Raw genomic sequence first — 13,405 nt, forward strand, 5'->3', positions numbered from 1 at the left:
GGTGAACCGGTAGATGTAGTGTATTTGGATTTTCAGAAGGCATTTGACAAAGTCCCTCATGAGAGGCTTCTAAGAAAAGTAAAAAGTCATGGTATAGGTGGCGATGTCCTTTCGTGGATTACAAACTGGTTAAAAGACAGGAAACAGAGAGTAGGATTAAATGGTCAATTTTCTCAGTGGAAAAGGGTAAACAGTGGAGTGCCTCAGGGATCTGTACTTGGACCGGTGCTTTTCAATATATATATATAAATGATCTGGAAAGGAATACGACAAGTGAGGATATCAAATTTGCAGATGATACAAACTTATTCAGAGTAGTTAAATCACAAGCAGACTGTGATACATTACAGGAGGACCTTGCAAGACTAGAAGATTGGGCATCCAAATGGCAGATGAAATTTAATGTGGACAAGTGCAAGGTGTTGCATATAGGGAAAAATAACCCTTGCTGTAGTTACACAATGTTGGGTTCCATATTAGGAGCTACCACCCAGGAAAAAGATCTAGGCATCATAGTGGATAATACTTTAAAATCGTCGGCTCAGTGTGCTGCAGCAGTCAAAAAAGCAAACAGAATGTTAGGAATTATTAGGAAGGGAATGGTTAATAAAACAGAAAATGTCATAATGCCTCTATATCGCTCCATGGTGAGACCACACCTTAAATACTGTGTACAGTTCTGGTCGCCGCATCTCAAAAAAGATATAGTTGCGATGGAGAAGGTACAGAGAAGGGGAACCAAAATGATAAAGGGGATGGAACAGCTCCCCTATGAGGAAAGGCTGAAGATGTTAGGGCTGTTCAGCTTGGAGAAGAGACGGCTGAGGGGGGGGATATGATAGAGGTCTTTAAGATCATGAGAGGTCTTGAACGAGTAGATGTGATTCGGTTATTTACACTTTCGAATAATAGAAGGACTAGGGGGCATTCCATGAAGTTAGCAAGTAGCACATTTAAGACTAATTGGAGAAAATTCTTTTTCACTCAACGCACAATAAAGCTCTGGAATTTGTTGCCAGAGGATGTGGTTAGTGCAATTAGTGTAGCTGGGTTCAAAAAAGGTTTGGATAAGTTCTTGGAGGAGAAGTCCATTAACTGCTATTAATCAAGTTGACTTAGGGAATAGCCACTGCTATTAATTGCATCAGTAGCATGGGATCTTCTTAGTGTTTGGGTAATTGCCAGATTCTTGTGGCCTGGTTTGGCCTCTGTTGGAAACAGGATGCTGGGCTTGATGGACCCTTGGTCTGTCCCAGCATGGCAATTTCTTATGTTCTTATGTTCTTACTGTCAGTCTTCGAAAGATTGTCAAGGCAATAGTGGGAGGCGAAGGTATGCACCGATGTAGCATAGGTGAGCATAGGTGAGTAATTGATGAGGCCATGGCCCATATTTGATAAGTCTTGACAGAGTCAGAGGGTTGAAGGCCTGTGAGCATGTAATCATGGCAAACGCAGTGCACAACCAAATAAGACAAAGTATGTTTGATGACCGCCATACCAGGTGATTAGGGTCATAGGAGACAAAACGCTGTGAAGTTTGACATTGTGGCTTTGTTCTCCTCTTATAATAGGCCTAAGTGTCTTTTTAATCCAGTATGGAGGGATTTTTCCCCCTCATGCGCATGTGGCCTATGAAAGAAGGTTGGCAACACGATGGACTGATTGAGATGAAAAGCCGAGACATGCGAGCCGAGGAACATGCGAGCAAAGTACCATTCTGTTATGGAAGAATTGCAAGTAAGAAGAAAACTGAACCAGGGCCTGCAGTTCACCAACATCACTGCCACCAAAAACAGTACCTTCCACATCAGTAACTTCAACGAAGCAGAGTCCAATAGTTCAAAAGGCGGCTTCTTAAGCTGTACAAGAACAATGTTTAAGTCCCATGGAGGTGACTATTTCTAAACAGGAGAACCTATGTGCCATAAGCTCTTCACAAATTTGGACACCACAGCGTGATAGGCTGCTATGGCGTTGAGGTGAACCCTCAAGGAGGTAGCTACCCCAGAGTAGGAGAGTGACTATAGGTAAACCAGTAACTGGCTCAGCTCACAAGAGAAGAGGTCGAAAGACTTCTTTTAGCACCAAGTCACAAATCATTTCCACTGCTTCCCAGGTCACAAAATGCTTCCCTACTGTTGGAAGGCTATCTGGTGAAAACTATGACATCTCCAGTCTCCTTGGGTAGGGAGTGTCATGTGATCACTATGCCCTCAATCTCCAAGCTGTCAAATGAAGCAAAGGAACAGCCAGATGGAACAGAAAGCCTGAGTCAGAAACATAGAAACATAGAAATGATGGCAGAAGAAGACCAACCGGTCCATCCAGTCTGCCCAGCAAGCTCCACACACCTGCTCCCATACCTAACTGTTTCTCCCGGCTCTTAGTAACCTTATGTTCTAATTCCCCTTTCACCCCCACCATCAATGCAGAGAGCAGCGCTGGAGCTGCCTCCAAGTGAAATATCAAGTTTGATCAGTTGGGTAAGCGGCAGCATAGCTCTCTGCCATGAAGCAGAGGGCAATGCTGGAAATGCGCGAAGCATCAGTTCTTCTTCTCCCCTGTCATTGAAGCAAGGAGCCATGCCGGACATGCACCGAAAGTGAAGAATGCCTTGAAAGTCACATTAACTATCATCAAATATTGAAAAGCCTAATAATTGGTAATACCTATAAGCCCATGAACCCATCCCTGTTTTTTTTTCTTTTTTTCTTTTCTTTTTTTAATTGGGAGATGGATGCCCTTCATCCTTCTACTCTGTGAAGGTGGACACCTACCACCGGCCACTGAAGGATACAATCCCAGCGGGCTGCTGGATAGTTGCATGAGATATGGAGCCAAGAAGGCACTTGCCTGAGCCAAGAAGGCACTATGAGGATAAGCTGAGCCTGGTCTTGAAGGACATTTTGGATCATCCTGGCTATCAAACGTACCGGTGGAAAAGTGTACATGAGGTCTGTGCTCCAATCAAGAAGGAAGGCATCCAGAGCTAACCAGAGGCTACTGGACAGGATTGAGCAGAGCTTCTCCAGCTTTCATTTGAGCTTTGATGTGAACAAATCAAATGCTGGTAGACCCCACAATTCAAACAAAGCATCTGCAGTACACCGACGAAGGGATCACTCGTGAGACTGAAACACTCTGCTGAGGTTACCCACCAGGGTGTTGGGACACACCCAGGATGTATGAGGACTGCAGAGAGGCCCGAAACCTGGCTGCCCAGTGATAGATTAGCGTTTCCTGGCAAAGGCGCCATGAACCATGTCCCCCTGTTTGTTGAGACAGAACATAGCTATCTAGTTGTCCATTCCAATCAAGATCCTTCATCCCCGGAGGGTGTGCTGGAAGGACACAAGGGCATATCTCACTGCCCTCAGCCATAGCAGGTTGGGTTGCAGTCTGTTTTTCATTGGAGATGATGTGCCCTGGATCCAAAGTGAACCTATAGGCACCCCGACCTATCTTGGAGGCACCATTTAGGATGACCCGTGGCATCAGATGGAGTGAAGCTCCTTGTTGAAGGACTTGCGTCTGCAACCATCAGTAGAGGTCTCTGCTCATGTCCACATAGGTATGGACTACCATGGACAGGGGTTGCAGGAGCTGGCCCCCATCAGCAGCATAGACCCTATTGCAGGCACTATATGTGAGGACGTGTCAGGGAACCACATGCATGGCTGCTGCAATGTGGCCCAAGATTATCAAGAGAGTCCTCATCGAGGAAAAGTGGGTGGACAGTAACTTCTGTATAGGAGACACCAGCATAGAGGCTCTATCTGGTGGGAGAAAGGCTCTCTCCTCTACAGCAATGATCCATGTCCCTATGAACTTTATCTTCTGCATAGGGACCAGAAGGGACTTCTCGAAATTCACTAGGAATCCCATCTTTTGAAGCAACTATACTGTGGTTCAGAGATAGGTCAGCATCACCTCACGAAAGTGTGCCATCACAAGCCAATCATCCAACTATGGGAAGACGAATACCCTGGCGCCTGTGATGAGCTACTACCAGTGCAAGGCACTTAATGAAAACTCTTGGTGCTGCCAACAGACCAAAGGGAAGCACTCGATATTGGTAATAAATAGAGAGCCCAGGCTAAAGTTGTGGCAGATCCCATTTATTGGAATTTGCTCCCTAACTCTATCTGGATTTTATTGTGTGAAAAAGGATTTAAAGACCTTCCTTTTCAATGAGGCTTTTGTTTGCTTTATGAATTAGTCCAGCACCTTATTCTTGATTGCTCTGATGTTACTTGAGGAGCAACTCGGATAACAAAAGAATTATCATTGAATAATTTGCAGATGATATTTATTTATTTATTTATTTTTAACTTTTATATACCGATATTCTTGTATAGAATACAAATCAAACCGGTTTACAGTGAACAAAAAAACCTCGCATGTGAGCGTTACATAGAACACTAAACAATGAATAAACTTTGAATAAATAACATTGAACAGATGGGAGACAATGATTGAAACCAAGGATGAACACGTTAATAAATGAGATACTAAGAACTTAGAGCTAGACTGATGAGCTATGTGACATTGCTCAAGAAGGTTAATAAATACATAGATAAAACTTAATTATAAAATATAATACTTGTTGGATACAATAAGGCAAGCTAAGATGCATTGGTTTGGCTAAGGTGACGGTATGAACTGGTGTCAACATTCTGGAAATGCTGGTCTAAATAGCCACGTTTTGAGTTTTCTTTTGAAGGATATCGGGCAAGGGTCTTGTCGGAGATCTGGTGGGAGGGCGTTCCATTGCGGGGGACCTGCAGTGGATAGGGCCCTATTCCTTAGGGATGTTTTTGCTGGGTAGGCTCTTCTAATCAGCCTGACCGAGGTGTGAGGACGAAGCTGGATGGTGAGATCAATTGGGGAGAGATTGTGTATGGTTTTGTGCAAAATGGTAAGGACTTTGTAAAGGATTCTGAATTTGATAGGGAGCCCAATGGAGATTGTAGAGGATAGGCGTGATGTGATCGTTCTTTTTTGTGTTCGTCAGGATCCTGGCAGCAGAATTCTGTAACATCTGAAGGGGCTTGATGGTGTTTGCAGGGAGGCCAAGAAGCAGAGAGTTACAGTAGTCGATTTTTGAGAGAATGATTGATTGAGTACCAGGCGGAAGTCATACAAATGAAGAAGGGGTATCAGTTTTTTTAGGTCTTGCAGTTTGAAAAAGCATTCCTTAGTGGTGTTTACAAATCTTTTGAGGTTAAGCTGGTTGTCCAGGAGCACACCCAGATCTCTTACATAAGACAAGTTTTTGTAGTTGTCGGGCAGAGCGGAAGGTGAGTTAAGGAGAAGGTGGCTGTCCTCCTGAGAGACGATGAGGATTTCAGTCTTGTCAGTGTTGAGGACTAGATTGAGACTAGAGAGGAGCATGATGATTTCTTGGAGGCAACTATTCCAGAAGCTTAGGGTTTTATGTAGCGATTCAGTGATAGGAATGAGAATTTGCACATCATCTGCATAGAGATAATGCTTGATCTTTAGTTTGGTAAGAAGGTGGCAGAGAGGTAGAAGGTATATGTTGAAGAGGGTTGGTGAAAGGGAAGATCCTTGGGGGACTCCCAGATTGGAGCTGACCGGATGCGATTCTTTATTGAATCTTGTGTTATGATTATATTGAAGCTTGTGTTATGATTATTTTGTTTTTTAAATTATGTATGTATTTTTGTTATGTGCTTTAAAACTTGTGATGTAGTGGGCTACAAACTTTTAATAAAACTAAAAACTAAAACTAAATCTGAAGTGGAGGTAACACCAATGAGACGGGTGGACTGGAATGTGGGCATATGCATCCTTCAGATCCAAGGTGCACACCCATTCCCTTTTCTGAATGAAGAGAACTGTACTGCATGAGTACATTTTGAATTTTCCCAATGTAAATGTTTTTTTCACTTTCTGCAACACTAAGATTGGTCGCAATCTCCTTGTTTTCTTCAGAATGAGGCTGAGGGACCAGTTCTATTGCCTGCAGTTGCAGTAAAGCTGCAGAAGATGCATTGGGTCCAGGGTGAGCGATGGAACATGGGGTAGCAACAGCAAATGGGAAAAATGCCACCAGTATCCAGATTGTACTATCCCGAGGACAGCCGAGTTGCTTACCTGTCACAGGTGTTCTCCCAGGAGAGCAGGATGTTAGTCCTCACATATGGATGACATTATCAGATGGAGCCCTGTCATGGAATATTTTTGTCAAAGTTTCTAGAACTTTGACTGACACACTGAGCATGCCCAGCATGCCACTAACCCTGTGGCCACACGGGGTCCCCCTTCAGTCTCGTTTGTAGCAAAAAGTACGAGCGAAAAATAAAATAAAACGGTATCGAACCCAACTCCGCGGGGTGGTGGGTGGGTTTCATGAGGACTAATAACCTGCTGTCCTGGGAGGACACCTGTTACAGGTAAGCAACTCTGCTTTCTCCCAGGACAAACAGGATGGTAGTCCTCACATATGGGTGAATAGCAAGCTACAGGCTGACTCATAACGAAGCAGGCCAACCAGCACACAACATGTGCAACAGGCACAACAACTAGGGTGCTGTTGGCAATGATGAGGCAGCCTGAAATTCACAGCAAGTCGAGGTAGGACGAGTTGGGTTTTTACACTGGGAATAAGTTCCAAAGGACAGATTGGCCAAAGACAGAATCTTGTCCTCCAGCTTTGTCAAGACAGTAGTGGGCTGCGAAGGTGTGGAGAGAGCTCCACGTCGCAGTCCTGCAGATGTCGGTAATCGGTACTGAACAGTAGTGTGCTACTGATGTTGCCATGGCTCTTACTGAGTGCGCCTTCACTCGTCCCTCAAGTGGAAGGCCTGCTTGCTGGTAGCAGAATGCAATGCAGTCAGCCAATCAGTTGGAGAGAGTCTGCTTGCCCACCGCAACTCCAAGCTTGTTTTTGTCAAAAGAAACAAAGAGTTGGGTGGACTTTCTGTGGACTGCAGTGCAGTCTAAGTAAAATGCAAGAGCACTTTTACAGTCCAAGGTGTGCAGAACTCGCTCACCTGGGTGTGAGGCCTTGGAAAGAAAGTGGGCAGACAATAGATTGGTTTAAGTGGAAATCCGTTACCACTTTAGGAAGGAATATAGGGTGAGTGCGGAGATCCACCCGGTCATCGAGGAACCATGTATAGGGCGAGAATGTTACAAGGGCTTGCAATTCGCTGACTCTGCGAGCAGATGTGATAGCTACCAGGAAAATTACTTTCCATGTAAGATATCTGAATTCGCAGGAGTGCAAGGGCTCAAAAGGAGGACGCAAGAGCCGTGCAAATACTACGTTGAGGCCCCATGCCACGACCGGTGGTCGTAGAGGAGGCTTAAGCTGTAGTAAGCCTCTCATGAAGAGACCCACAAGGGGTTGAGCCGTTATCGGGGCATCCCCTATTCCTTGATGGTAAGCAGAGATGGCACTGAGGTGTACTCGTATGGAGGAAGCCTGGAGACCAGATTTCGAGAGGAGCCAGAGATAGTCTAAGAGTTTCGGTGTGGGGCAAGAAAAGGAATCAAAGCCTTTCTGCGTGCACCACAAGGTAAACCTCTTCCACTTAGAAAGATAAGATTTTCACGTGGAAGGCTTTCATGAAGCTACGAGGACTTGAGAGATGTTACTAGAAAGGTTGAGGAGCTGTAGTATCAACCTTTCAACATCCAGGCTATCAGGGACAGGGTCTGGAGGTTTGGGTGGCGCAACTTGCCCTGATTCTGTGTTTTGAGGTTGGGTGCCATGCCCAGGCAAATGGGTTCATGGACAGAGAGGTCGAGAAATATGGGAAACCAGACTTGGTGAGGCCAATACAGAGCTATGAGTATCATTGAGCCTCGGTCCTGTTGTAGCTTCATGAGAGTCTTGTTTATTAGCGGAATCGGAGGGTACGCATGTGTTCCAGAGGCGGGCGAAGGCATCCATGGTTGGTGCTCTTCAGTCCCTGTGTAGGGAGCAGAATCATTCCACTTTGCGGTTCTGATTGGATGCAAAAAGGTAGATGTCCAGCTGACCCCACCAGTGGAAGATTCTGCCCGCAACAGAGGGATCCAGAGACCACTCGTGGGACTGGAAATTCCAGCTGAGGTGGTCCGCCATTGAATCTGTGTGCCTGCCAGATGTGGCTCGCAGTAGTATGGAATGCGACAGGGTCCATGCCCAATCTGAACCACTTCTTGGTAAAGCAGATAAGAGTCCGTGCCCCTGTTTGTTCAGGTACCACATTGCAACTTGGTTGTCTGTTTGAATCAAGACAACCTTGTTGGATAGGCAGTCCCTGAATGCATAAAGGGTGTACCGTATCACTCGAAGCTCTAGAAAGTTGATCTAATAGGTCGCTTCGGCTTTTGTCCAAGTTCCTTGGGTTTAAAAGCCTTTGACATGGGCACCCCAACCTAGGTTGGAGGCGTCCGTGTTAAGATCACCTGAGGAACTGGATGCTTGAAGGGAAGACCTATTTGTAAGTTGGCCTTGTGCGTCCACCAAGTAAGGGACAGATGAAGCTGGTTGGTTATGTGGACAAGGGACGAAAGCGGCTGAGTGGCTTGGTGCCACTGAGATTTTAGAGTCCATTGCGTCAGTCTCATGGCTAGGCATGCCATTGGGGTGACGTGAACTGTTGACGCCATATGGCCTCGTAACATGAGTAATTGGTGAGCCGAGGCTGTTTGTCGACGACGGATAGAGCTGGCGAAGTTGAACAGCGTGGTTGCGCGGTCATTGGGTGAGAACCCCTTGGCCACCCTGGTATCCAGGTCTGCTCCTATAAAGGAGAGATGGTGAGATGCTGTCAAGTGGGATTTCGGGTATTGATCAGAAATCCCAATGAGTGTAGAAGCCGTATAGTGAGACCAAGGGAGTCGAGGGCTCCTTGTCTGGACTGGCTTTTTATGAGCCAGTCGTCTAGATATGAAACGACATGGACGCCTTTGCGGCGTAACTGTGCAGCCATGACTGCCAGGCATTTCGTGAACACTTGGGGCGCCGAGACCAGGCCGAATGGCAGTACCTTGAATTGATAGTGCCCGTGTCCCACTACAAATCGCAGGTATTTGCAATGAGGAGGGAAGATTGCAATATGGGTGTAAGCATCTTGAAGGTCCAGAGAGCAGAGCCAATCCCCCTGTTGGAGAGGGAGCATGGTGCCTAGGGACACCATTCTGAACTGTTCCTTTTGAAGAAATGTGTTTAAGGCACGGAGATCCAGAATAGGCCGGAGGCTACTGGTCTTTTTTGGGATTAGAAAATACCGGGAGTAAAACCTTCTCCCCTGCTGAGTCGAGGGAACTGGTTCTTCGGCCCTGGCAGACAGAAAGGTTGAGAGTTCTGACTCAAGAAGTACTGTGTGATCATTCCAGCTCCACGCTGAAATGGGTGGGGTGTCCAAGGGTACAGTCGAAAAATTCTGATGGCAACCATGGGTTATGATGGACAGTACCCATTGGTCCGTGGTAATTGGGCGCCAATTGGTTGCAAAGTGGCAGAGGCGGCCTCCCACTAGTGAACCGGGTTGTGGGATCAGGAAGGGGGGTGGCTGCTGCTCTCTGGAAAGGAGTCAAAATCCAGTCGCAAGACCAGCTTGTGGAGCTGGTTGCGCTCTAGGAGTTCTCGCTTGGTGTGCATGTCCTCTCTGAGGGGCCCGAGCTGGTCTAGCATGGGACGTGGGAGGATAATACCTGTGTGGTCTGTAGAATTGATTCCTGGTGTCCCTACGTGTTCCCCTGCGGGCTACGGAGTGTCTTGTGACAGTTGACAGCTGACATAGGGTCTCATGATGGTCCTTTAACTGGGTCACTGTGACTTGGATCTTGTCCCCGAACAGGTTTTCTCCTGTACAGGGGAGATCTGCAAGTTTATCCTGCACCTCCGAGCATAGGTCTGAGGCCTTGAGCCAGGCCCAGCTTCTAGCACTGATGCCCGCTGCCGAGACTCTGGATGCTGTTTCAAAAGAGTTGTAAGCAGCTCTAACCTTGTGCTTACCTGCTTCCAATCCTTTTTGCGGGATGGAGGACAAGGTCTCTTGAGGCTGCTGTGGTAGGGTCTCTGCGAATTCCTGGACTTGTTTCCAGAGATTCCTAGTATATTGGGTCCTGTCAATTGGTATGCTGCTATTCGTGCTATTAACATCGATCCTTGAAAGACTCTGTGCCCCAATGCATCCAATGCCCTCTGTTCCTTTCCAGGCGGAGCAGAGGAGTGTGGACGGGATCTTTTAGCCTTCTTTTGAGCTGATTCCACCACTACTGAATGGTGGTGCAATTGGCTTTTCTGAAATCCTGGGGCTTGTTGGACCTGGTAAGTAGCATCCATTTTTCTATTGACTGGAGGTACAGTACCCGGATGGTCCCACAGGCGGTGCAAGAGGTCAAGAAGAACTTTGTGCACTGGTATTGCCATTACCTCTTTTGGAGCATCTACGAACTGTAAGACCTCCAACATCTTGTGACGAGTGTCTTCCTCCAATACCAGTGAAAATAGGATAGTTTCAGACATTTCCTTGACAAAGCTGGCAAAGGAGAGGTCTTCGGAGGAGAACGACGCCTTTCTTCCGGGGGTGAAGGCTCTGAGAGTGTTATTATTTGTGATAATTGTGGGTGGATCCTTGGGCTGATGGCAGATGACCACGCCCACGGGGGAAGATCCCGAGGGGGACCACCGGTCAGGCTCAGAGTTGGGAGACAGACATACACTAGTTCTTTTATTAAACTGTTTTAAAGAACCACCAGAGGTGGCAGTAGTGAGCTGTAAGAGCCCGGCTGGGCTGTAGTCCCTCAGGCACTGGAACAGTGATCCCAGGATGGCTGAGATGTAGAGAAACTGAGATAGTGAGTAGGCAGAGTATGCAGAGTTCAGGAACAGAACCTTGATGGTAACACTCACACAATAGTCTCTTGGAACAGCCCAGGAGCTGGAATGAAGTAGGCCCTCGAGGAGCGAGTACCTGGTTCCAGGGAAAGCTCTGAGAGAGAGAAGGTAACTCACCGGTGTTGTAGGCAGTGGTGACTTCCTGGCAGAAGTTATATTCAGTAGCAGGTCCGGGAACGTGGGCCCTCGAGGAGCGACTACCGGTTCCAGACTGCGACCTGAAAAGCAAGAGAGAGAGCGAGGCCCCCGAGGAGTGGGTACCCCTGGTAAAGTCCGAGGAGGCAGAGTAGCAAGGTAAGCGGAGAGCGAATCCCATCCACAGCGAAACCTGGAGGCAGCTAAGTAGGAAACCCTTTGCTAACTTGATTAGCTAGCAAAACAAGAGACCTTAAATATCTGGTGATGATGACGTCATCTCAGGGGGGCACCCCTGAGGTTCGCACCACAGCTGGTACTTGAGTCGGGGCCGCGCGCGCGCCCTTAGGCCTCAGGAGAACATGGCGGAAGGCAGCATCTAGCCGGTCCGGGAACGCTGGAGGAGGTCGGCAAGATGACACCACGGCAGCCAAACTTCCATCAACCAAAGAGGGAGTCGCCAAAGAGGTAAGGTGGGCAGAGTGGAGACGTCGGGCAGCGATGGTCGCAACAGAGAGCAATTCATCGGAAGGTTGTGAGGAATGGTCCAAGGATGCATCCTCCCATGGCTCATAGGGAGTTTCTCCCTCTGCCACTTGGGTTCCTGAGGGAGGAAGGATGCCAAAGCCAAGAGGGCGGGAAGGCATCGATGGATGGTGAGGTGGCATCAAGGGAGGTGGCACTGGCATAAAAGGAGGTGTGCTGGCATTGAGGGCACCGAGGTAGATGGAGTGAGCTTAGGCATCAATAGACCCGAAGGACCTGGAACGGGTTCCGGCATCGGATCCCATGCAGGGATCGGGCCGGAAGTCGCCTCTTTCTCCTCCGAGGAACCTGGAATGGGAATTGGTATCTGTGGAGGTCTTGATGGTCAACTCAGTAGTAACATGCCCAATGGCACAGGTTGAGTTGGCAGGGCACCGATAAGGGTGTCCATGCGCTTGAGGAGCGGTGTGAACATCGAGGGCGCCGGTTCCGACGCCAGTGGCGACTGGAAGCCCCAAAGGGCGTTCAGCACTGCCTGTTGGACCAGTCTGTCCAACTCCTCCCTGAAGGCTGGTGTGGATAACACTGCACCTGGGGTAGGAGGCAGGCTAGGCGTTACTGGAACCTCCACCGGAGTTTGTGGAGGCTCAGCACCCGGCACCGATATTGGTGGGGAACGCCTCGGGGTCCCAGGTCCAGAGGAGGATGGGGGCTCTTCTCTCCGGGCCCTCTTCGCAGGCAGCTCGGTGGAAGTCGATGCCGCTGCAGTGTCGGTGCCGGCACCAGTCGGGGAAGTCAGTCGGTGCCGGTGGCGGTGTTTCCCCACGGTGCTCGGTCCGGTCCTTCTCCAGCACAGAGGACAATGACACCAATATCTTTGAAGGAGTCAGTGACGGACAGTCACCCGCTCCACGGTGTTCCTGGCGGGGTTTCTCCGAAGTAGATGGACCCTCTCTGGTCGGCGCACCTTGTACTGGAGTCGATGGAGCAGAGCGTTTGGAAGCAAACAAATGCTCCATCTTTTCCAGTCAAGCACGCCGGCCTTTGGGGGTCATTTGAGCACAACTGGGGCAGCGCCAGATGTCGTGCCAAGGCCCTAGGCACAAAACACAAGCATTGTGCAGGTCTGTTATGGACATAGTCCTCAGACACTCTGGGCATTTTCTAAATCTGGTTGCCATGCCGAAAATAAGTGGCGTGTGGTCAGTGACTGTTGGGTACCAAGGGGAATGCCACCAGGAACAGACCGCAAATCGCGGGGGATACACTTACTGAGCATCGGAGGAAATGGAGTGCGAAGCGGGACCCCGGTGAGGGTGAAATAGCGAAGATGGACTTCAAATTTTTCCATGAGGAAAATTATCATAGAGCTCCTAAACCATGAGGCAACTGCTACGCGGAAAAAAAGAGACTGAAGGGGGACCCTGTGTGAACACAGGGTTAGTGGCATACTGGGCATGCTCAGTGTGCCAGTCAAAGTTCTAGAAACTTTGACAAAAGTTTTCCGTGACAGGGCTCCATCTGATGATATCACCCATATGTGAGGACTACCATCCTGCTTGTCCTGGGAGAACCACTGTTCCCATGTAATGAGGCACCATTCTCTCAAAAAAGACTGGATTCATGCCCCCGCAACCCCCAGGGCCTTCAGCTGGTGGAGGGTCAATGTGAATCAAAAACTAGGCCCCAGGTGGGGCCTGTTGCTGTGCCTTAGGCTATCAACAGTCACATTGGTCGAATCACTGAGCTGGCTGTTGTTGATACTGAAATTAAAGGGACAGCAGGTACTACCCCCGAAAGGGTCTAAACAGCCATCTCTGGTAGAATGGGCGCTTGTAGGTGTAGAATGAGTGTCTAGAAGAAGACAGCTGCTCTGGACCACCACAGTCTGTCCCTTGATCTGGGACACTGTTTCCTG

The 13,405-nt window shown here is 48.3% G+C and overlaps 1 protein-coding gene across 1 annotated transcript in view; it reads right to left on the bottom strand.

Moving 5' to 3' along the window:
• ARHGAP23 (Rho GTPase activating protein 23) overlaps positions 1 to 13,405 on the bottom strand; it is a 389,525-nt gene that overhangs the window by 339,999 nt on the left and 36,121 nt on the right.

Source organism: Rhinatrema bivittatum, chromosome 12, assembly GCF_901001135.1.
Source record: "Rhinatrema bivittatum chromosome 12, aRhiBiv1.1, whole genome shotgun sequence".
In the NCBI taxonomy this organism is placed as follows: Eukaryota; Metazoa; Chordata; class Amphibia; order Gymnophiona; family Rhinatrematidae; genus Rhinatrema; species Rhinatrema bivittatum.